This window comes from Ambystoma mexicanum, chromosome 7p, assembly GCF_040938575.1.
Source record: "Ambystoma mexicanum isolate Mex_15411 chromosome 7p, UKY_AmexF1_1, whole genome shotgun sequence".
Classification (NCBI taxonomy): domain Eukaryota; kingdom Metazoa; phylum Chordata; class Amphibia; order Caudata; family Ambystomatidae; genus Ambystoma; species Ambystoma mexicanum.
The window spans coordinates 145,611,863-145,637,570 of NC_090939.1; the positions used below are offsets into that span (position 1 = coordinate 145,611,863).

The following is a 25,708-nucleotide window of genomic DNA, read 5'->3' on the forward strand; positions in this document are numbered from 1 at the left end:
GCAGTTTCCAAACATTCACCATCAATTTGATGTATGACGCGTTGCCAAATCGATCAATAAAAAAAAAAATCACAGCTGCAGGTAAAAAAAGGGCTCTGAAAATGTTTTTTTTTTACCAACTTTATTTAAGTTTTAGAGCGTCATAGACGTGTATATATCAATAAACAGTTAATGCCAAAATTACATTGTTTTGTTCATGTCAACTCTTTCTTGCCCCAACTTGGGGTTTCAGCACGGTTCAATTCCTTTGCTCATATATAGAAATCATATGCAATAACCATCAAACTATCCCCCCCCAAACATATCCCCAATTTATGGGTGAAGAAGTGTTCTGTTCTTATTTTAAGAGTTCAACAGGTTGGATCGCTTTTCCAGCTTAAAGTTCGTGTTTATCGAATGATAGATATTGCACAGAGCAATCTTGGCTTAAAGCACATCTGCTCCTTATCATCTGTAAACTCGTGTAGTGGTAGCCAAGTGTTCAGATACTTTGAGTAAGAGCCATGGGCTATTGCGGTCACCTTTTCCATGGCCATCACTCCCCACAACCTTACCCACCACATGGCTACTATTGGTCCTTCCTTAGTCTTCCATGCTTGTGCTATCGTAATTCTGGCCGCACTCCGCATGTGGGTGATAAGCGTGGCTGTAGGCCCTGAGTTCGCATAGCATCCCTCGACAGCCTCCCCCAGAAGTACCACTAGCAGATCGAAGGGAAGCCCCATACCAGTTATTTCTTTGATATGACTTAAAATCTCCTTCCAATAGGTCTCTGCTAGTGGGCAGGACCACCACATGTGAATAAGATCCCTGGGCTATCCACAATTTCTCCAGCAGGCTGCAGGGTATTCTGGGTTCATGGAGTGCATACGTACGGGCGTCATATACCATCAGAGGCAGAGTTTGTATGCTGCTTCCTTAATTGAGGTACATTTAGAACTCTTGGCAGTTCTATGCCAGATGCGGCCCCAAGTTTCCCCAGAGATTGGTCTCCCTAGATCTGTCTCCCACTTTTGCATATCACCCCCATTAGACGATATAATCTAGTTATTCCCTTGTCTGGTTGGCCTTATTGTATTGTTAGCTCCAATCCTATTGGGCTTCTAGTTTCCCCTTCCTTCACCTTTGTGTTTGAGAGCCAATGCCTAAGCTGAACATAGTGATATTGTTCCCGCTCCGGTGCGTTAAACCTGGGCTTATAGTCTTCAAACGTCAAGGGTGACCCATCTGTATAGAGGTCTTTTAGAACCATATTACTTTCCCTGCCCCCCACCCCCAGTGTGTCCAGAAATTAGCCTGCATTCCTGGGGTGAAATCCGGGTTATAAGCAATCGGAGTGAGTGGTTCCCCCTCACTTTGATCTTCTTATTTCTCAATACCTTATCCCAATACCACAGAGTAGTTTTAGTTGATTCTAGTGGCATACCTCCCTTTTCCCTATGTCGTGTGGTGAGGAAGCCCAGGGTCCCCAGGTGTATCTTTGTCGCTGTTCTTTCTAGTGTTCGCCACTGGTTTCAGTCTTCTCCAGATGTCCATTGTAGCATCAGGGCTACTTGTGCTGCCCATAGGTACCTAAAAAATTCTGGGACCCCCAGTCTCCCCAAGGCTTGTGGTCTGAATAGTACTTTTTTTGGGAATTCTCGGGTTTCTTCCCTCCCCAGATAAAGGTCATAACTTCTTTCTGTAATGTTTGGATGGCTGCGCCTTAGATTCTTATTGGGAAGGCGCCCACTACGTATAGAAATTTAGGAAGTAGGGTCATTTTAACCGCTATAATGCGTGCCAACCAGGACAGTTCCTGCAATTCCCATCGTTTTAGATACCTTGCTAGTGTTTTCAGGAGAGCCGGAATATTAGCCCCGTATAGTCTGTCAAATCTGGGGGTCAATTGTACCCCAAGGTATTTTACTGCCTTATGTTCCCACTTCAGGGGGTATTGATTCTCCCATTCCGGGATTCGTTATGCCTTTTCGGTAATATTAAGAGCTTTGGATTTGGGGTAATTAATATGGAATCCTGAGACCTTCGCGAATTCTTCCAATAATTTTATGGCCACTGGTAGGGAGTTTGCGGTGTCTCTTAGAAACAGGAGAATATCATCCGCGTAGAGTGCTACTTTTTGAGGTCCTGCAGTGCCTACTTCAACCCCTTGGATTCCCGGATAGTTACGAACCCTACATGCAAATGGCTCCATAGCCATGGCAAAGATCAGAGGTGACATTAGACACCCCTTTCTTGTGCCTTTCTGAATGGGGATACTCCCTGTAAGTTTCCCATTGACCATTAACCTTGTGGATGGGGATGTCAAATTGGCCATTACCATGCAAGTGAAGACTGGTCCACATCCAAATCTTTCAAGGGTTAGCCGTAGAAAACCACAGTGTAGGCTATCAAAGGCTCTGGAAGCGTCCAGCGCCGCCACTGAAAATCTCTGACCCGTCCCCAGTCTATCGTGTCTATGGCTCTGCGAATATTATCATATGTGTGCCGCCCCTTCACGAAGCCTGCCTGATCTGAATGGATTATCTCCAGGAGTACCATTGCTAATCTCCGGGCCAGTACCGTGGAATAAATCTTTGCATCCCCATTTAATAAGATCGGGCGATAACTTGCACAATCCGTTGGGTTCCTATCTGGTTTCAACAGTAATATCTTAGTTGATGGGCGCATGTCCCCAACAAGGTTAAATAGGTACGTTAGGGGGCCTGTTAAGATGGTCCCGAATGTTTTATATATGCGTTGCTTAACCCATCTGGGCCCGGGGTTTTGTGTCCTTTTAGTGCTCCTATTGCCTCCCCCACTTCTTCTTCTGTTATGGGAGCTTCCAGCTGTTGCCTATCTGCCTCATTAATTAATTTGCGGTAATTCCATCTGATTTAAAAATGCAACCTGTGCCTCCCCTTCTAAGTTTTTTCTTTATTCAGATTGTTGGTGTATTATGAGAACATCGCCTATTCTATTTCCTTCTCCCCCCTCACTACATCTCCGTTCCCATTACAAAGTTGGGTTATACGGTTCCAGAGTTTCTGGTGTCTCAGTTTAGCAGCAAGGAGTCGATTAGCTTTACCCCCATGTATGTAGTAAGACTGTTTTGTTTGTACCAGAAGGCGTGCTGCATCATCTGCTAGGTGGGTTTCTAAGATCGCCCTGGCCTTTTTTAATTCCCGCCATGCCTTTTGTAAGCCCCTGTCTTTGTATTCCACCTCCGCTTTGTGTATGTTGGCCTCCATGTTACGTCTCACCCTCTCCCGACTCTTAATATAATTCGATGTTTGTGCAATAAACTCCCCCCGTACTACCGCTTTGCTGGCATCCCAAATAGTCGACCAGTCAACCCCTGGTGTTATATTTTCCCGGAAGTAGTTCTTTAAGGTTTGCTCTATGCCTATCCGAACCGCTAGGTCTTTAAATATTACCTCATTTAGTCACCAAGGTTTGTGGGATTGTTGTTGCGGGTAGTTTGGTTATATTTTTAGAAGTACCGGAGCGTGGTCTGATCAGCATCGCACTCCAATTTCCAAGCCTGTAACCTGAGGGACCATTGTTTCTGAAATAAGTACCATATCTATACGGGAATAACCCCTGTGTACTGCTGAGTAGTGGGTATATGTTCTATCTTGTGGGTGAAAGAATCGGCATGTTTCCAGCAGATGTAGTTTCCTTAGAAATTTGGCCAGGGCTTGTCTGAATGTGTGATCATTGGAGGTGGCTGGGGGCGTTTTATCCATTGCTGCATCCATCACCCCGTTAAAATCGCCCAAATTAGGATTTTCCCTATTCCCCAATAATGGGTAATAGGCTCAATAGGAAGTGGTCCTGTTTCGCATTAGGGGCATAAAGTGAAATCAACGTGACCAGCTGGCCCATCAGTTTCCCCCCCAGCATCAAATAGCGGCATTCCCGTTCTTTTTTAATGAAACGTTTCTCAAAGCTGATACCTTTTGCTAATAGGATGCCCACTCCCCGCTTTTTAGTCCCACTGGAGGCCAGATACTGTATAGGGAAGGCTCTATGTCTCAGCCTCTGTTCATCCACTGGGAGTAAGTGTGTCTCTTGCAGCCATACCACCGAGGCGTGCATATCTCTCAACCTGGTTAACATAGATTTCTGCTTGACTGGAGAGTTAAGCCCCTGGACATTTAACGAAACAAATGTTAGTTCAGACATTATTGTACTTTTAACCATTTGTCCCCCTCATTGCGTTCCAGCTCAAGAACATTTTTAGGTATTATGTGTATGTTTTGTACTTTTTCACCCAAAAAAGAAAAAACGTAACTCTCTTCCCCCCAACTTTTGAATTAAAACTTCCTAATAACATTCTCAACATAATATATTCACAGTATGTCACGGGTTCCTTACCCGGGAAATTTGGGATCCGGTCTTCCTTCCCCCCCCATTTTTTCCTGCCGCATGACAGCTGGTATGGTTGCTTCTTGTGCACCAATTTAGCTTAGGATTACGTTCCAGATGTAAGTTTCACCCTTTTCCTTGTTGTCGTCCCTATTTTCTTAATTTGAAGGGGTTGTCCTGGATCTCCAGATGCTTAGTAGTTGTTCAGGTGGGATCTGTGGGTTTAGGTTCCTTATTAAGGCCCTGTGGTCGAGGACGTCCTAGCCTCCATTGGCCTCTTCCGGATCCACGTTCTATCTCCTCGTTCCAGGATGGAGATCCTTCCCTGACGGTGAGTTTGCCTCCTTCGTCCTCCTGCATTAGCTCTGCCATATCTTCCTCTTTGGAGACGGAGAACCTCTGGCCCTTCCATTCGAAGCGAAGGCATGTCGGGTGTCCCCACGGGTATCGGATATCCCTGGTTCTCAACCAGTCTGTGACTATCCTCAGTCTTTTCCTCCTGGCAAGTGTATCTTGGTCTAGGTGTTGAAATAGCTGAATTGGTGTGGAGCGGAATCTGATAGGTTCCTTCTTATGAGCGGCTAGCATAATGTCCTCTTTCAGTTGATACAGGTGTAACCGGGTTAGGACATCAGGAGTCAGATTCTTGTTAAATTGATACGTAGAGTAGATTCTGTGCATCCGATCTAACACGATTTCTTTGTTCTCTTCTGTCTTCAGGATCTGTCGAAACAGATCCATCACGTATTATTGTAAGTCAGAGTCCATTACCGATTTCGGGATTCCACGAATTCGAATGTTATTTCACCTGGACCTGTTTTCGGCATCTCCTTGTTTATTTTGCACTCGTTCCATTTGCTGTTCTAGCTCATGAACTCTGTTTGCCAGGATGTCGTGTTCGTGGCTCTGCTCCGTTACCACTGTTTCAACCTCATCAATCCTTTTTTCTACCGCCAAGACTCCCTTATTGAGATCAGACATGGACTTGGCAAGGTTATTTGCACTATCTTTAATGTCTTTCTTAAGCTCCTGCAGCATTTCTAACAGATCTGACTTTCGGTTAGGTGGATCTTCGAGGCTCCCTGTCCCCTCCGGAGGTGGGGTATGTACCTGGGCCAGCGCCTGCATCTGGTTGCGTTTCTGGGTATCTGCTGTCTGCAGCAGGGCTTTATCGCCAGATCCCTGGACTTTGGTTTTCGTTGTTTGTTTGGACATCTTGGTTTTTGTGTGATGTTCTTGTTTGTCGCTTTAGATTAGGTTTGATGAGTTAGGATCGGAGTTGCTCACCACTGTTGCCCCTCAGGTAGGTATTCCACCATCCACCACTTTGGGGGTTCCCTTGTAGGGCCAACTGTGGCTCTTTATCTATGATATGTTTGTGCTATGAGCTGAGGTTTGTTCTGCACTTCCGGGTTTAGCCTCAAGGGGACCGCCCTTCTTCTTTCACCCCTTTTTGGGTTGTGTGCCTCAATTTGTTGTATCGTGGAAGTGCGTGTTCTTTCCTTCTCTGTATGGCCACTGGTTTTGGTTTATGCCTGGCTGTTTTATGTATCAGCCACATATAAGCCCCATTACTGATAAGTGGAGAGCTAGAGCCATTCAGTGGACATCTGAGCCCAGCACTTTGGCTATTGTTGCTGTCTCTGATCCCCTGGTACTGCTCCCGGAACGTCCTGGCGTGCTGTTAGGGATTCATTCTTCTCTTCATTTTATTGGCGTCATAGGGACCAGGATATAACCATCTGGCGTCGTGCTGGCATCCGGCCGCTACTTCGCCTCTCAGGCAGCGTTATCTATCGTTCTGTGTCTCCCTCCAGGTGCAAGCTGTTTTGTTTCTTGCCAGTGCCCAGCCTTTTGATAAACATCCTATATTATGCTGGATGGGTGAGTTTTGTATCAGGGTCATGTGAAGCTCTCAAGCAGATGTTGCGTGGTTGTTGTTCTCCCCAATCACTCCGCATTAGGTTTTATTCCCCATAACGCCAAGCTTTCCCCTGGGGCTGCCCATCCAGTCCAAATAGAAAGGCCGCCAAAGGCTGCATTCCTTTGTGTCTCAAGTGTCTATGGTTACGTCAGTTGGAGCCGGCCGCCGCCGTACAAGGCATCCCCTGCAGCGCCCAGCCGCTAGGGCCGTTGCGTGCCCCTCTGGAGTTTGTTCCGCCTCTCCCCGCTCTTGGTCCCGAGAGGAACTGCTGTTTAATCCGCCCGGGGGCGGCACCGCAGCCACAACCACGACCCCACTGGGCATTAGCACCCCCAGAGCCTCTTTACCTTTTCCCAGGTCGGGAGCTCCACTCAGGGTACGTTGGTGCTCGGGCCACAATTGGACAGATGACAGAGGTGGGGGGGGGGGCGGCATAAGCAGTCACAGCGCAGAGCCTCCATCTTCAGTGCGGCATCAAAGTTATATGTTCCGGGCCGAGCGGATCAATAGCGAGTGTCTCTGGTGCCTATGCAGAGTCATGTGGCCCGGTACGCTTTACAGCAGAGCCCTTATTTCCAGGTTGTAGCCGAGCCGCAGGTCCCACAGGGAAGGCAATCCAGTCCCGTCCGCCAATTTGACTGTGGGTGTCCAATTTAAGAAGTTCGTATTATTTCATCCTGTGGGCTCCGATGTTCACCCAAGTCTCGTCATCTGTTCCCCTGAACGTCCGACACCCGCTGGAGGGTTTCAAAGGGTTCGGTGCATATTTTAGGGGGTTCGGAGGGTTCAGGAAGGGGAAGAAAGCACAGAGCTCACCGAGGAGGCATCCGATGGCGTCCTCATCTGGCCACGCCCCCTTCTGAAAATATTTTAAAGTGGTCCTATTTTTTTACCAACCATCCTTGGTGGTGCTCTAAAACTTGTGATGGGTCTGTGGAAATTCTACTCGAAAAATGGTGCTCATTGATGCACCACTGTTCAAACGTCCACTCATGCATAGACAACCAACATTTTCACCAATGTGCACATGGACCTTTATCGGAGGAACATGAATGCAAGAAGAAGTTGTTGGTTCCATCTTCACCTACACACAAAGCTCTTGAGAAGATTGTGTTTGATGAAACTCTTTGAAGAGACCTGAAGGGACTCACAGAGTTCTCTCACTTAGGAGATTTGGAGGTGTTCCACAATATGTGCCTAAAATACAGGCCCAAGAGGTTGCATTTTGGCATAGACGGTATGCAATATCGAACATTACTAGCCGTATTAGCGCATAACGTGAATCTAGGCAGGAAACTTTGGAATGCTTCATTACACGATGGCCTTTTCAAAACTAAGCAAAACAATGATTGCCAAGCTGATATACCAGGAAATGGAATTCGATTTTGTGAAAGATCTCACTTTGACTGTGTTGGCCATGCATATTCATGGAATCGAACCCGATTTTGTTCCTAGGACACATACATTGTCACAAAACATTGCAAACGAGCCATGTCCACCAAAAGAGGAACTCGTTGAACAGTTGACTTCATGGTTTAAATGATTAGCAGCGGTGTGTATGTTCCACAATGTTTGTACATTGTACATGACCAATGGAAATCTATTTATTTCGAATTTCAAAGCTAATAAGTTTTAAGAAGTATTAAGTGTCAAAATTGTCTTTTCAAATGTATCCTCTTTGTGAATTTTTTTTGCAAGTGCCTGTTGGAGGATGCCATAAGGTGTAACTCTGTGTTTTCCCCCTTCCCGCTTTTGGCAAGCTCTTGTGGGTCCTTCACTGATCAGGGCAGGGGAGGGTCAGATGGATATCAGCATGAAAGCAACTGTGGGTTCTTCAGTTGCCTTAGCATGCACGTGTCCAAATAGACAGAATAAATAAGTGTCCCACTAGGGAATGAGACCTAAGCTAAATAACAAACTTGGCATGCAAGAACTAATGACTAAGCAAAACACTGCATTAAAGGGGGCTGTTGGTGTGAAATAGGTGCATTCTGACCTATATTTTTATGGGGGCATGTGTTAGGGGTCGTTCCTTTCAGATGCTGCATCAGAAGGGAAGATCTTTGATTTGTGGCCTATGTAGTCATACGATTTCAAACACAGTGTTGATAGGTGTTAGTGTTACCAGAATATATGACCACTCGAGATCAGGTATATGGTAGGTGAATTGGAGGTGGTGCAGGGGTAGGGTCTGGTGACCAGATGCGTTCAAAGGGAATAGGGAGCATGGGTTTAGGTGAACTCGGCCTGGCAGGGAGGGGGTGGAGAGGGCATGAGTCGGTCAGCAGAGATGGATGGGGCACTAAGGTTCGAGCAGGCCTTGGTCGCACAATCTTGGATGAGCACATTTTGGCAGGGCTCAATACTCGCTAAAATGAATAGCTGCATTTATGTGAAAACAGGAGATGCGCTGGGCTGACAGAGGTGGCAGGGGCTTGCGGTGCTGGGAGGGGGAGAGTGAACATTTCGCGAGAAGGGTGCACGGGGGCGTGATATACTGCCTCTCCTCTAACATTTGTTAGTGCACGGGAAGTTCAGTGGAGATGGAAGGGCACTTTGATGTATGGCTTATCTGCAGCGCACATTCCTCTGCGAAAACAGGGCACACGCAGACGTGACAACGGGAAGGACTGATGTATGGCTTATCTGCAGCACACATTCCTTTGCGAAAACAGGGCACACGCAGATGTGACAACGGGAGGACTTGGGAACTTTTGCCCCAAAATAACTAAATCTCTATTAATATAGTTGAGCAACAAATGTATTCATGATAGGGCGGCATTGGTGGATGCCAGCAAACAATTTGTTCATTTTTCGAACATAGTTTGAATGCCACGTTGGACGGACGGGCTAATTGCCATCATGGAGTGAAGGTCACTCACTGCGTTTGATGTTGCTTGTGGGCTGATCGCACCGAGGTATCCTGTACAGTATGTTTTGATTTGTGGCTTTCCTTCACCAAAAGAAAACTTAGCATAAGGCACAATTGTTGTTCGTCCTTGGAAGGAAGGGAGGATTCGCTATGGATTGAAGGACGGGAGGTGTGCAATTCCCACAAAAATGATAAGGTTCAACATTTTAAAACTGGACAAAGGAATATGTAATTTAATTTCATGAAAACTGTTGATCTGAGCAGAAACTCTGTGTTACCCCAAGAGAATGGAAATACCAAATATTATGTAAGTTTTACTCAATTTGGGGCACATTGGTTGGTGCATATAGTGACGACATGCAAAGACAATATATATGTATTTGTCTTTGTACCGGGCACATGGGCAGTCCAGCACAGAAATGCATGGAGTCCACGTCTGGGTTACCCCAGGTTCCACCATCGCCAAGTTCATTGCTAGTATTCCGTTATAATGCCAACTATGTGTTATTCGAATTCTTCTGTCAGCTTCCGCATCCACATCCCATTGCGAGCTAAACATACTCCACAGCACTAACCCCTCAAGCACATCATAGACTCCAACTTTCCACAATGTTTTCTCTGTGATTTCATTGCATCTTGTTTGGGTTTATTATTAGGTTTCACCGGTGCAGAATGAAAGGGTGAATTGATACATTTGAAGAAAGAATGGCTAATGAAATATATTTCTGTTATGTTTCCTACACATACACATCTATCCTTTCTGCGAATGTCATCGTTTCCAGATACCGAGTGATGGTTTCTTCAACAGGCAGTGGCAGATAAACCTAAATGGCTGGATCTCAATTACGCTTTTGTGGGACGATCGCCCGGGACCTATATGACCTTTGGCAGTATCAGCGACAAGGGGCCCCCTGACATCGTTTACGGTGGTCTAGCAAGAAGCCGATGCCAAAGCCTTTCGATTCAAGGCACGTTCACTGCGCTTCTTCTACCGAAAGTAACACTGTCTACCTCGTGATAATGATTGGATTTTCAAACACCAAGAAATAAAAATTTGGTTGAAAAAGAAAATTGGCGGATGTTCTCGGAACATTTATTGTGAAATAAAAGCATATTATAAATTGCACAGTATTGGTGTTGCCTTTAAAAATAGTGTTTTTTTATATTCCGATTTGGGACGCGCTGTGCTGTGAGAGGAGATGTGTGTTGATATTCCGGGTTCTGCGTCAACTAACGTCAAGACGTAGGTGATGACTGGGCACATTTGGCTACGCTGCCCAGTAACGTCATGAAAATAGGTGGAGAATATCGCTAGGAATAGTGATGTCAGCTTCAGGGGCGTGGGATATGATTTAGTGCCGCAAGGGCAGTTCACCTTAGGGCAATACAGAAACAGATAAGATTAGCACAAGATGGCCATGTCCTGCTGCTTGATTTCACATGTGTAAAAGGGAGGAAAACTAAGCTAAGGTGCATAGGAGATGTTTTTACAATCGATCAACGTATGCTTAAGAACACATGCCCGAGCCCTCGGGACAATAATATTTTTGAGCCACTATTCCTTTAACAATTTCCTACTCAACAAAAATTATTTTATGGAGTCATTTTTCATATTTCCGTGCTGAAGTTATTCAACTCAATCAATACGAGCATACTTCTGTTACTATTACATGTATGCCTTCAAAGCTGCTCTGAGGGGACATATTATCCAATACTCCAATAATAAAGGAAAAAGATACAAGTTTGCTGCTAATTTGCATGTGGAAATAAAAAAAAATGGAACTTTTTTTACAGGGCTCGGTCTGAACAATATACTGAGGATATAATGCACAGATGTACAAAATACATTATATATATTACTTGAGGTCCCTGTGGTACTTTTTGTTCAAACTTTATATTGGCATTTAAACAGACAGTATCAACAACAAAGACCTTTGAACACCACATGGCTGAATATCCTACCTCCCTCCCTCTTCCCCACGTTCTTCTTGTCAGCGTGTTCGGACATCAGACAGTAAAATAATAGACTGTTTCAGGGGTGATGATGCATGAGTCCATAAGAGTTTGTCTGATTTGACACAGATTTGGATTGGCTCCCTAATACAGGCAGGGCATAGTGATAATCTTTTGCCTACTCTTTCCCCATTGGTTAGGGTCTGTTGCCCTGCATCCTAGCCAGCAGAGAGCCCCATTCTTCCAGGAAGGACCCCATGTAGTCGTTAACCATGGCAGCTAACTTCACCATTACCATGATATTACAGTTTCTGTTCCCACTCCCGTTTCATGGGTACTTCCACTCCCGCCACTTTTGTGCTATCGCCAGTCTCCCCGCCCTGAGCATGGCCTCACATATCCTAGGCAACCTGTATAGCTCCCGATCTCTGGCCGGAACCCCCAACATATGGAGTGAGTCCATGCTCAGCTGTACCTCAGAGTATTCCTTAATCCAGCTAAGGAGTTCCGGCCAAAAGATGCATATCTTGGGTCAATGCCACTGTATGTGGGAGAGGGAACCCACCCGGCCACAGCTCCTGGGGCAGATGGGAGAGGCCGTCGGAAACCTTCTCGATCTTCAATGGGTCCCTATGCCACCCTTGTAGCATCTTGTAATTGTCTTCTATGGTGGAGGTGAATAGGTTGCTGTGGAAAGTAATCTGAAAAATGCTGGCCCAATTCTCCTCTGTAATCTTCTCCCCTGCAAGCTCCACCAAGTACCTTTTAAAGTTGTATCTCCCCACCTCCGGGGTAGAGACCAAAAATGTATATATGCCTGAAAGAGAACCCTTCCGGGAGTAAGAGCCGTCCAACCATCTCTCAAACAGTGTTAGATTCCGGGACACCTGGCCACACAGCTTAGAATCAGTGAATATCCCTTTTAACCTTAAGTACTCAAAGATCGTGATCCTGTTCTGCCCCAGGCCCTCCTGCACCTCCTCAAAGCTCATAAAGCGACCCTCCTCAAACAACTGGCCCACCATCTCAAGACCCCCATCCAACCACTACTGGGCACACCTCAACCCACGCAGTGACGGATTGAATGGGTCCCCCACCTTGGGTGAAGGCCAGGACGAGAATGCCCTATTAACTCCACTATACCTCCAAAGGTCACACGTAATACCCAAAGTGGGGTGAACCCTCAAACCGCCTGGAATTCACCTGGAGGAGGCCCACAGGTAATCACTCAACTCAACTGGTGCATTTCCAGGTCTTCCAAGTAGGTGAAATACAATCTCAGGTCCTCCCTCAAATGTTCAAGAATACTCTTAACTGAGCAGCTTTTTAGTATAAGTACGGGTCTGGGAAGCCAAAACCCCCCTGGTCACGCGTGAGGGTAGCCTACTTTACTCGTGGTTTCTTATTCTGCCATTCAAAATTTGAAAGCGCCCTCTTCAGGTCAGTAAAGAAGGCCACTGGGAGCCTTGATGGGAGGGCGGTGAACAGATAGAGCAAACAGTGGACGATGTTCATTTTCACCAATATCATGTGCCCTTACCAGGAAAGGGTGAGGGGCTTCCACCTTCTGAGGTACTATTTGATCTGCACCAAGTTAGCTTTGACAACCCCTGTAAGATCTCTTGGTAAAAAAAACCTGAAGTACTTTGGGCCTCATCACGAGTTTGGCGGTAACCCTTAAATGCAGCGGTAATGCTATTACTGCCGCATTTAAGGGTCCGACAAATCATGGTCTTGTCAGATTTACCCCCAGCTCTGAGCTGGGGGTAAATCCGCCATGATGTTGCCGATTTTCTGCGTTATTACCGCCGCAAGTAAAAACGCCAGCGGTAATAGCGCCGAACATTCCACACTGGCCCAATGGGGAATGGAAAATTCCCGAATGGGCCCAATGGGGAATTGGGACTTACCGTTCTGCCAAACCCGTGATCCAGCACTTATAGCGCTGGGGAGTTTGGCGGTAGGGCTAATAGCCCCAGCGGTAGTACCACTGGGGTTATCTCCCAACTCGTGATGAGCCCCCTTGTGTCTGTTCAACCCTCATCCCCCAGTATCGAGAGTGGGTGACCAGTCTGGTGCACCTCGGACCCACCGGCATAATACTAGATTTAGCTACATTCATTTTAAGGCCTGAGAGGCATCCGTAACGCTCGACTTGTTCCAAGAGTTTGGGAAGCGAGGAGTCTACTTATGTGAGATATCCAAGAATGTCATCCACGAACAGGGACAGTTTGAACTCCACCTCTCCACTCTCGATGCCCTGGATCTCCTGGTTTGCTATAATCGCGACAGCTAGTGGCTCCATTGTAAGAGCATACAGCAGAGGTGACAGAGGGCAACCGTCTTGTGCCTCGCATCAGGCAGAAGAAATCAAATAAGACATTATTGACCCATACTCGTGTCGTGGGCAGAATATACAAGGCATCTACCCATTTCAGAAAACCCTGTCCAAGGCCCATCCTTCCTAGCACCAACTTCATAAAAGGCCATTCCACCCTGTCATATGCCTTTTCCGAGTTCATAGAGATCGGGCATGCATCGCTCCCCTGAGTCTGAGCCTGATGCATCAGGTTGATGGTTTTTCAAATATTGTCAGAACCCTGTCTCCCTGAAGCCCACTTGATCCCCATGGACCAGGGACGGTAGCAGAGTCTCCAATCTGGAACCAGTATTTTGGCTAGGATCTTCACATCATTGTTTAACAGTGAAATTGTACGGTAGGAGGCACATCTCATCGGGTCCCTGCCCTCCAAGTGTATTGTGACAATCGTGGTCTCCAGCATCAAGTGTGGCAAGGGGCCCCCTGACAGCACCACATTGAACACTCTGGCCAGGTACAGGGCTAATGTGGACCTGAATCTTTAGTAAAATATCACAGAGAACCCATCGCTCCCAGGCACGATACAATCTCCTCTTCGGAGACAGGTTGCCCCAAACGTTCAGACTTCCCCTGCGGTATGCTGGGCAGGGACAGGGGGTACAGGAAAGCGGCTATCTGCCCATCATTGCCTACAAATTCAGACAAGTAGAGCACTTCATAGAACTTAGCAAATTCCTTCCCTATGCCCACCGTATCATGCACCTCCCTGTCCCTTCCCCCGCTAATGGTTGCGATCGCCTTCCTTTTCCTTTCCTCCTGTAGCTTCCAAACCAGTATTTTGCCCATTCTTCCCCCGCGCTCATGGTATTTTTGTTTTAGGCACAGTAGCTGCTTTTCCATGTCCTGAACCAGGATAGCCTTAAGCTTTGCTTTGAAAAGCCGCAATTTAGCTGCCTTGCACAGCATGAGGTAAGTTCCCCAGGTACTCCCGGCTATAGTTCCTGGATCTTCACCCTTAGCCCCTCTTCCTGTTCCCTCTGTTCTTTCTTTTTCTGGGATCCTATTCTAATTAGTACCCCCGCAACGTGGCCTTAAAGCCTTCCCAGAGAGTTTGCATTCTCACGTCCCCATTGGCATTAAAGGCAAAGTAGTCTGATTTCCGTCAATAAAGACTGGGGGATTTCCCTATCCTTCAGTAGAAAGCCGTTGCAACGCCACCCTCCAGAGGGCCTCTGCTTGGGGTCACCCCCACCACAATCTTAATCATGTCATGATCCTACCATGGCACCAGGATAGAGTCTGACTTGGGCTTTCACCTCTGTATCCACCAGTATCAGATCAATCCTAGAGTAGGAGTTATGGACCGACGAGAAAAAGGTAAAGGGTCTGTCACCCTCTCCTCCCTCCACTAGGGCGTCCATAAGGCCCATTTCCTGGTTGATTTTCCTAAACCTCCTGGAGGTCACCTTGCCTGGGTTGTCACCCGCCCCCTCACACATTTTCTTGCAGTCTCTAACCGGGTCCAGGACCATGTTTAAGTCCCCACCCACCACCAGCCGGCCATCCACAAAAAGCCTCAGTTCGTTTTTTAAACCCACCCAAAAATCTACCTGGCTCACAATGGGTGCGTATGAACACACTGGTCCTTTCACCATTCAGGGATCCCTTCGTAATAGGAACTGACCACTCGGGTCCCTCTGTGTCTCGTCCACCACCAGGCCCAACAGGGCCAGAAGTATAATTGTCACCCCTCCTTTTTTCTCTGCACCAGAGGCCACAAACCACTCTTCCCCCACCCAGGCGCAGCTCCCTACCCCCCTCTGCCAATGCTTCTCTTGTACCATCAGGAGATCCAGTTTGACACTCCAGAACTTCTGCAGGGTTATTGAACTCTTAGCAGGTGAGTTTAGCCCTCTAACATTAAGGGAGTCCATCACCAGTTCATCTCTCGAGGTCCTGTTTCGTTCCCATTCCTCACATTGACACCATTCCTCCATGAGAAGATCCACACTATACCGCTGAACAACTTGAGCCTAGTGAAGACGTACTCCGCCCAAACAATAAACCAAACGTGCCCGCCCCTATGGCTTGGCATCTGCCTCCCTGACCGCCTCGCCCGAATTTGCTCTCCTACCCCAGGCATCCAATCCCAACCAATTCCCCACCACCGTCCAGGATAGGATCACCAAGAAGGTCCCGAGTCAACAGGACTTACCTCAATAACTCCTCACTCTTTCTAAGTGCCCCCCCACTCATAACAAAACCTCAAACAAGCCCTCATTGTCCCCTACACCCAGCAGAGATGCTCACTCAGACCCCCTACTTTGGGATATCTAATAAAGGCCAGAAGAACACCTTGGTGGGGTATTAAGCTATTAAGCTTTTAATATTTACAGACCCCCCCTCCCTGACATAATGCGTCCATTTCTGGAGCCAGCGGCTGATCCATTGATCCAGCGGTCTCTCCCGAGCATGATGCCCGGAGCCGTGAGTCCTCCATGAGTTCGTCTGAAACTCGACTGATGTCACCCTCCATCGCCAGCCAATAGTTTTGGCCGTCGTATTCAAAGTTGAGGGAGAAAGGGAATCCCTCAACGGTAGCACAACCCCTTTCTGTCAACCACTTGGTAAGAGGACCACACATTCTTCTCCTTGTAAGGGTGATAGCCGATAGATCCTGAAAAATGGTGACCTGGGCCTCACCGTAGTTGGTTGGGCCTACTTTCCTAGCCCACTTTAAGATCCTTGTCCTCAGTTCGTAGTAGTGGAAGCGCGCCAACACTGAGGGGGGCCACCTGGAACCGCCCCCCCGATCAGTGGTCAGTTCATCCTTGGCATTGTCTCCAAAATGTGTGCAGCGTACCTCCCGGATGGCTCTTCAGATGTTGCCCTCCGTTTCTCACTCCTTTTATGGGAAGCCAAAGAAGCGTAGGTTGTTACAGCGCTCCCTGATCTCTATATCGTCCAGTTTGAGTGTGGTTCTGCCTCCCTCCTCTCCAGATCCCCCAGCCTCACCCCCATCTGGAGCTTTAGGGTGTCCACTGAGGTCTGAATGGCCTCCAGCCCCTGGATCTTATCTTCCCCAGAGAGGAGTCTCTGGTCCATTTTGTCCAACCTCTGGTCAAGGGCAACCTACGCCTTCGTGCCTTCCCAGCTGCTCCTGGGGGGAATGTCGGCCTGCGGCAGTCTTACATGCCTCTTCGGCAAAGCCGCTTCAGGCTCCGTCCTTTGATGTCAAAAAAGGCTGCTCCTCAACTTCAGGTGTTAGAGATTCAGGTGTCACCCGATTTGTCATAATTCTCTTTTGAAGAGCTTTGTGGAAGGGAAGGACTGGGTATTTGAGGTCCTTCATCAATAATGTCTGTTAAGTCGTCCTGGTCATATCTTGGGGACACTGACTTCCACCCCATAAAATCTATCACTCTTCCCATTAGGTTCCTATACCCCGGTTCAGCAGGGGCCTTTCAAAATCTACCTCAGGTGAGGTATCTAGGCAACTGGCTGATGGTAGGCATCATAAAGGTCTCACATTTTTGAATTAGTATCTACCAGTACCTCAGGGACTTCTCTTGTCTCAAATCGAACACCAGCTGATGTAATTTCCTCATCAGAGGTTTGTTCCTCAAAAATAGCAGACATAGATTAAAAAATTCTTGCCTGGGCTGAGGGGTGAAAATTGTTTCTGCTAAAGGTGGAACAGACCTAGTCTTAGACATAGTTGTCATCTTGGGAACCGGTATGAAAGATTTCCCAGACAAAGGCGTTCGACGGCATCGACACCGGCTTCGACATACTCATCGAGGATGGCTTCGATGTCAAGTAAGGCTTTGACGCCGAGGCCGACGGTATTGATGCCATTTTTGGCTTCGACAGCGTCGTCGGACGCGTCGAGTCGATAGCTGACTTTGACTATGGGGACGCCATTTCATCCTCAGGCAACCTTGATTTATGCACCAAAGGTTTCTGTACAGTCTCATGAGGCGCTGGAGAATCATCGTCCGAGGACGCCCTCTACTTTTTGTCGGATTTAGTGTGAGATGTTTTGGATTTCCCTCTGTCACCTTTAGAGTGGACAGGGGCATGCTCTTCGCAGCTTTTTTGAGGGGGTCGAGGCCGCCTTCTCAAAATGTTTTAGCATTGAAGCCCTAAAGGCCTCCCATTTCTTTGGGGAATCATGCTTTGAAGGACAAGAAATTAACCTTCTGTCGGGCGAGGAAGAAGAGGACGAAGATCTGACGTCGCTTTTTTGATTTTTTCGATGACGAAGAAGAGAACTTCCTTGAGCGACTTTTCGACCTCAATCGACTCATGATGCGATTTAGATCTCGATTCTCTTGAGTCTTTTAGACTTTTAGCATACTTGAAAGACTCTTCCCCCACCGCTAGCTTACATTGGCGTTCCTTAAGAGCCTTGTTCGACATCGCCTGACACGACCCGCACTCGTCGACACAGTGATCAGGACTAAGGCACCAAAGACAGTTGCGGTGAGGATCCGGAATGGACATCTTTCTTCCGCATTTGAGACACTTTTAAAAAAAAAACCCCCGTCTTGGGTGTTGTCGGGGTTGAGGAAGAAGACATTTCTCGAAGAGAAAAACTGACGTGCCGTTTTCGATACATGAAGCAGAAGCTTGTGTAAACGGAACTGAACCAACGGGCGTGGCTCAAGCCATTTATACGACGGATGACGTCGACGCTCGACCTTAGAGGGACCAAACTACGCGGCCTCGAGCACAGCGCCCTCTGGTGGACATTTTTCCAAAAGAAGCAGCAATCTGACGAATATATCTATCTAAGATGAAGACTACGTGGGAGGACACAATCCATTTGAAATATCTTTTTCAGGCTCTTCTGTATCCTTCTTGTAAACATTTCTCTAGTCGACCTGAGCCGTGGTAATGGGTGGGCCACTGTGACGAGGGAAGACGTCCCCCTGATGCCTTCTGGTGGAGCAGTGGTATTGGCTTGGCCACTTCAACAAGGGAGATGACTCCTGTTGCACTCTGCTGTAACAGTGGTATTGGCTTGGTCACTGTGACGAGAGAGATGACTCATGATGCACTCCTAGTGAGCAGGGCCTCTTCCTATACCCCACACGGTCTTCCTGCTGCTCCCGTTACCTGTTGTGCCGTGGGGAAACAGCTCTGGTTCTTCCCGGGGTCCTTTCCTCCTCCTTCTCACTTCCTGCATGGCTCAGCGACAGGCTTGTGGTCTCAGCCTCGTTTCTGGACCGATAGACCACCTTCCAGCAGCCAAGCCACCACCAAGTGAGTCGGCACACTGCGTCTCCCAGGACGCTCAGGCAACGTCTTGCCTTTCCTCTCTCGCTCCCGGAGAGACGAGCTTGCACCGGCTGCAGTGATCTGATTTTAAACTTCCCGGGCTTCATTTGTGTGCTCCTGGCTTCCGCAATAAGATCCCCTTTGTCCTTTCTTGCTTTCCTGTTAATACTGTTGACGCCACCCTCGCGTAACATCAAAACCGTCTATGAAAAGTCTCTTTGGCACTCATCATGCCTCCAGGGAGCCACCTTTTCACAGTACTTGGCTGATTCTTCATCTGGTTAATCCATATGCCTCTCACGTTGTCCTTCCTATCAGTAGGTCTTCTACTAGTCAGTCATGGGTTTACAGTAGCACATGGTTCCATTTATTGTTTTTGTATTTATTACTTATATAGCGCTACACACCCATAGGTCTCAGAGCGCTCAAATAACAAAAGACATTACTATCCCAGCGAGTGGTACTCAATTTATAGACCTCGGAAGGATGAAAGGCTGAGTTGACCCTGCCGGGATTTGAACCTGCCACAGCAGGCTGCACACGGATCAGGGGCGAGCGCTAGCAATGGTGGATGAAAAGGGTGACCATGAAGGTAGGCATTTATGTGCTGTGCTGGTGGTATGGAGGCATTTTCCAAGGTGGATGTCCTTATCCCCATGAGGGGAGTCTCTCCCTATGAGGTCTTCCCACAAATTAACACCCCTAGGGGGAGTACTGGGTAGCAGCCTCACCTCTCTAGCCTCATAGGAAAGGCCTCCTATCTGGGGAGAAGTGGCAAGACCTGGTGAATCATCACAGTGCCCTCCAGGGAAGCTTCCAGAATGGAAAACCTGGTGGAGAGAAAACCCTTCTTCACGTAGTAGTAATGAGGAATTGGGAGACCTAGGTGAAGATGACCAAGATGGATATTGATCCATGGAAGGAAGTGGATCCAAGAAAGGGGCAGGATAACCACAGAGAATTAGGAAGGATCAACACAAGAGTCAGGGAAGCATGGACAAGGACAAGGGAAGGAAACACAAACAGGAACAGACGAAATAAGAGTAGCAGGGGAAGAAAGGAGTGTCAATGAACGAGAGGATAGGTGTAGGTTGCAACGCACAGAGTGTCGAGTCCTTATGAACGTAGCTGCAGATCTTTGCTAACGGAAGTGGAAACCAGAGAACAGGTGACATCTTGGGATGGGCAGGGCTTCTGGTGGTGGCCGTCATGTTGGTTGTGACAACGCTTCAGCATTGCCAGAGACCAGTGAGGACTCATGCGGGATGCCCGCATGACACTCCACCTATCTGAGATTATTATATTTCTTTCAAATACCAAACATCATTATATAGATGAGATTGATCTTTCATTTCTCAACAATGATTTGTCTTTCCATTAAATTAAACCAGCCATTTTAGATACGAAATATGGCCAAGCCCCCTGGACCTAATCATTTCTTTATCGACTGGTATGTTTCCTTTCTTAACATATTTACACCCTTATTATTTGATTTATTTTCTTGCTTTGTCAAAAATCTGCATTCCTTAGATAAATTTACAGATGCTTTGTTTTATTCCTTAAATCTGGTAAAGATGGTCAATATATCAAAAATTATTGTTGATTTTTCTGATCAATACTGAATACAGCATTTTTACCAAAATGCTATCCAATGGGTTGAATTGGGAAACATTGCAACTAGTTTCTGCTAATCAAACTGTTAATCAAAAGACTGGTGGCTTCCATTACTGGTATGCTCTGTAATGTTGTTGACTTAGCTAAACAATCTAAAGATCTGCTAGTTCTCTGTCTCAGAATGATGAAAAGGCTTTGGATCGCCTTTCCTTGGAATTTTGTTTGAATCTTTTTACTTGAACATGTTTATACTCAAATGTATACCCGATGTTAAAATTCTCTACTTGCCCAAATCTGAAATTTGGCTAAACAATACCCTATCTGATTTTATATCCAAGTCAAAAATCAAAATTAGCTTTATTTCCGAAATAAAAAAGACCATAAAAGCAGTATAACAAGGAAACACAGTTTAAATCATATGCATATCAGAACATTCAAACAGTCATAAAAACCACATTCATGTAAACAATGAATTAAAACATCACAACTCAGATAAAAAATCTTAACATTTTAATTCATAATCACAATCAGAGATATACACTTAAAAAACTAAGGATAAACCTTGCAACATGCATCATAAATGTTAGACCCATATAGAAATGTGCATGTCGAAGAATTCTACTTTGACCTCATGAATGTATTCCTCTTCTTCCAGGGCCTATGCACACACCTGGAGACAGATAAGATCACATAATCGTGATCAGTTGATCTGCAGAGGACTTCTGCACCAGCCCTGAGCCTCACACCAAAATAGCTAAAGCAATCTTAAGACAATGCCTGCGTGCCTTATCATGTAAGGGGCAAGTACAAAGAAAGTGCTGGATGCCTTAATTCCAAGCACAAAACAATGTACATCTGATAATCCATCTGGAAACCATTTGCTTGCAAAGGTCGCAAGAGGTAATCCAAAGTATTAAGGTACAAGGATTTGGCTATAAAAGGTTTAATATGATCCAGGTACTGTTCTCCCACTAAGGACAATCTAAAAAAAAAGACAGGCTAGATTCCGATTGTGTTTGAAACCAAGCAAATCAAATATAAAAAATGGTGTCTAGATTTTGGGAGTGGCAAGATGTTCTTAAGAACTTTATTTTTAAACTATGTCCAACTCCCCACAATTTAAATCTGAACTCTTTGGCTAACTTGTACAGGTTGCATATTCAATCACCCATCCTACTTGATCAGTTTATTGCTGTTGCCTTTCAGATGATACCGAACAATTGGAAAGGTGCTAAACCTCTTCATTTGAATTTGCGGTGGAATCTCATATGTTGAACTTATAGGATTGAGATGTGTTGCACATGGTGTTAACAAACATAACATGAGATTGGCTCCTTTTGTCTTTTATTAATTCTCATTACTCCAGTATGGGTGTGAAGACATTTGACAGAAGCTATAGAGTCCCTAAAACACTTTAAATAATTATCATATGCTTTTACCTCTTGTATATATTTTTCTTGTTCTTTATTCTTCACATAATCTATTATTTTATTGATTCTTTTACATTTGTATTGTATGTTTGCTCTAATTTATGTATTTCCTTCCATAAGGTAGGTAGTCCGTGTGAGAACTTTTAAAATTGTTTTAATCTGTGTTTTAAACTGTTAGAAATATTTAGCTGTGCATTATTGAAACAAAGTTGGAGTTAGTCAGAGTTGCCTTCCAAATACATAATTTGTTTTAGAAGCCTTTCACTGTTGTTGTTTAGTAGCAGATTATATCTTGCTGCCTCATTCGCGTGCTAAAACCGAGCTCCACGGTACACAAGTGTCAAGCGGGTGATTAAACTACATTACCCAGAAGTATTCTAGTCACCATGCGCATTTTCTTCGTCCTCAGGCACGGAAGCGCCAGCGCGAACGAGACGGGCAGGTTTGTGCAGGTCCGTGCACGTACAGGCGTTTTCGGCATTCCACTCTCGTAACCTGAGACTACTAGAAGTCCAAGGGGTAGGTTTACCACTCTGTTATTAACCTAACCATATGGGGGAATCCATGGTTTTGCACAAGGGTATATCTTCCAATGCTGGCATTGCTGTTGGGATTGAAAATGCTAAGCCATTTGTCATACCTCATAAACATAAAGACAACATTGGTGGTGTTAGGAGGAATGTTCGCACCCTCATTAACCTAACCATTGCCCTTCTAAACACTTGCTCATTTGTTAAGCATGGTATTGAAATACACGATTACATTCAGGAACAAAAACCAGATATTATGTGCTTCACGGACACTTGGCTTACAGAAGCACATGGACCAACTATTGAACAGGTGACCCCTACTGGATACATGTTCTTTGGGAAACAGAGAGAATAGTATGGGGGCAGAGTAGCCCTAATATGTAAAAAAGAGTTTGGGTTCTATGAGGTCAAAATAGACTGCATGGGCTGTGATATTATCCATGTCAAATTGACCTCGTACCCGAACTATAGCTTGAATATGGTCTTACTTTACCGTCCACCAGGTGATGGAGGTAACTTTAATGACGACTTAGTTAACTTGGTCACGCCCTTGCTGACAACTAACTCGGGGCTAGTAATACTAGGTGATTGTAATCTATGGAAAAATGATAGGACAGATAAAAAAGCACTACAATTGGAGAATATGATGAAAACCCATCATATTGTCAACTGTAATACCGAGCAGACCCATAACAAGGGACATATTTTGGACTGAATAGGAGGAGGAAATGTCCAAATTGGGCCTATCTCCACTACTCCATGCATCTGGTCCGATCATTATCTCTTGACGTGCTGCTTGGAGCTCCCTGTTAAACCAGTAAGAGTGCATACCACTGCACATACAGTTAAATTGAGTAACTTTAAGAACATTACCTCTGACATTTTAGAGACTTATGTGGGCTTGCTCATGGATAAAACTAAAGAACAGGATAATCCTGAGTGGCTCACAGAAGTCTATAATGAGGTCAAGTTGGAGATGTTGGATAAGCAGGCTCCCCTTAAAGACAAAACAATCAAAGAATTGACTAATCGCCATTAGTGGTTCACTCCTATACTAGCTGACCTTAAAACTAACAAAAGACAGGCAGAACACACCTGGCATAAAGATAAATCTAATGAGAACTTGTTAACACGGAAGCTCATTGAAAAGCAATATAAGACATTGATCATAGAGACTAAGAAATCTTATTATGATGATCAGATAAACCAGGCTGGAGATAAGACAAAGGAACTTTTCTGTCTCTTCAGAACTTGGGAGAAACCCTTGGTCTGTAACTCTGATATCAAACCCACTATTGATGATTGCAACAGAGTTCAGAAGGCTTTCGCAGATAAGCTGCTGAAAGCCCAAAAGAAAATTGAACAGGAAATGCTGACTCCTCCTCCACTTGATCTCCCCCTCTATTTCTGCTGCTCCAGGCACCTTCAATTTCACCGAACCTAACCCAGTTGAAATTCTGGAGCTACTAAAAAATATGCACCCCACCAATTGTCCAGGGGAAATTTTTCCATCTAAATACATACTGGAACAGTGAGAATTGTTCGCCCCATTCCTTTGCCGGTTTGTTGGATCATCCTTCCGCACTAGTTCTATCCCTCAATCTATAAAAAGTGTGGCAGTCACTCTATTACTGAAAAAACCTGGTCTGGATCCATTGGATGCAGCCAACTTAAGACCAATTACAAATACTTTGTTCTTCCTAAAACTAATTGATAAGGTAGCTACTACACAGCTCCAATCATACGTACTCAATACCGGTAAGCTACATGTGAAGCAATCAGGCTTCAGGAGCTTTCATGGAACTGAATCCGTGCTCTTAGTCTTACAAACACATATGCTTGGCAAACTGGAGAACAGCAAGTCGGGGCTGCTGATGTTATTAGATCTCTCGGCAGCTTTCGACTTGCTGGATCATAACATTTTACTTAAAAGAATGGCGACTGTTGGAGGCTTATCCAGCAACGCCATCATTTGGCTCAGATCATTCTTGGAGGGCCGCCAGTCTTGTGTTTACTGGGGTGATTGTGTTTCTGAGCCACAAACAATAACATGTGGAGTCCCCCAGGGGGCATGCCTCTCACCTTTGTTGTTTAATATTTATATACTACCCCTATGTGTTGAGTTGGAAACCATGGGGATCTTCTTCTGCAATTATGCAGATGATTTTCAGCTGGTTTTGGACATAACCGGGAGCTATGAAGTCGATCAACAAACTCCGATGGCAATATATCAGGTTATCAAACAATGGATGTCAGTGAACTGGCTCTGTTTGAACTGTTTGAATGCCGCTAAAACTGAACTGATGCTTTTTGGGTCACAACACGCTCAATCCAAACTGAATCAAAAATATAACTGTTTTTCCATTGAAGGCAATCAAATCAAAACCACGCAGAAAGTCAAGACTCTGGGTACATATATGGATGATAGCCTCGACAGTGAGGCACATGTCACAGCCATCTCCTCTAATACCAGCTACCATTTTAATGTATTGAGACAAGTTGCCCCGCTAATATCAGTGGAAAACCGCATAAAACTCGTAAGAGCAGTAATTCTGCCACGTGTTGACTATTGCAATGCTCTGCTGGGAGGATCCAGCAAAGGAAACGTTCAACAGTTGCAGAAAATTCAAAATGCAGCAGTCCGAATTATTTTCCAGATGGAAAATTTCGAACCTACTAGCGCTGCTAGAAGAAAGCTGCATTGGCTCCCGGTGGCAGCTCGTATTCAATTTAAATTGCTTATCACGTGCCACAAATGCCTCTTTGGAAATGCCCCTTCTTATCTGAAGGAGAAGTTCAATATTTATCATCCGAATAGATGCCTGAGATCTATGGAGGACTGCTTGTTGGTACTGCCACGAACTAAAAGATCTCAGGGACTGGGACAGGCCTTTCATATGCGGGGTGTACAAGCCTGGAATGCGCTTCCAATCAAGATACATAAAACAGAGGACCATCTTCTTTTCAGCAAACAGATAAAGACTTTTCTGTATAACTAGGATTTTCCTTTAGCTTCTCCACCACTGCTGTCTTTCGGCGCCTGGATGCCCACGGGCTTTGGCGCCTTATAAATCTGAATAACATAACATAACATATTTATCCGTAGCAGAGTCATAATGATATTGACCAGAGTTTGTAATCAAAAAAGTTCTATTTGGCTTTCTTCATTATCTATTGTATATGCATCATGTTAGAGTAATATATATATATGGTGGATAGCGCAACTTACATTTTATATTTTATTTTGTCAGCTTATTTTAAAAATATGAATACAAAATATTAAACTGAAAATTGGCCAAGTTTACCTCATAGTTTTGTGGTCAGAAAATCAAAAGAACTGAGGCCAGGACGTTTGAGTGTAAACAGAGCTTCTCACTGGGGTAACGAGAATGAATGCATTACTACCAATTGTGGCACTGGGCGTCCAATGCA

General features: G+C 45.6%; 1 long non-coding RNA gene across 1 annotated transcript in view; it reads left to right on the top strand.

Annotated features, from left to right (window-relative positions):
• LOC138525761 (uncharacterized) overlaps positions 1-25,708 on the top strand; it is a 205,975-nt gene that overhangs the window by 115,041 nt on the left and 65,226 nt on the right. The window contains exon 3 of the long non-coding RNA XR_011283421.1: positions 22,156-22,265. This is a non-coding gene — a long non-coding RNA (uncharacterized lncRNA). The remainder of the gene's footprint in view (positions 1-22,155; positions 22,266-25,708) is intronic.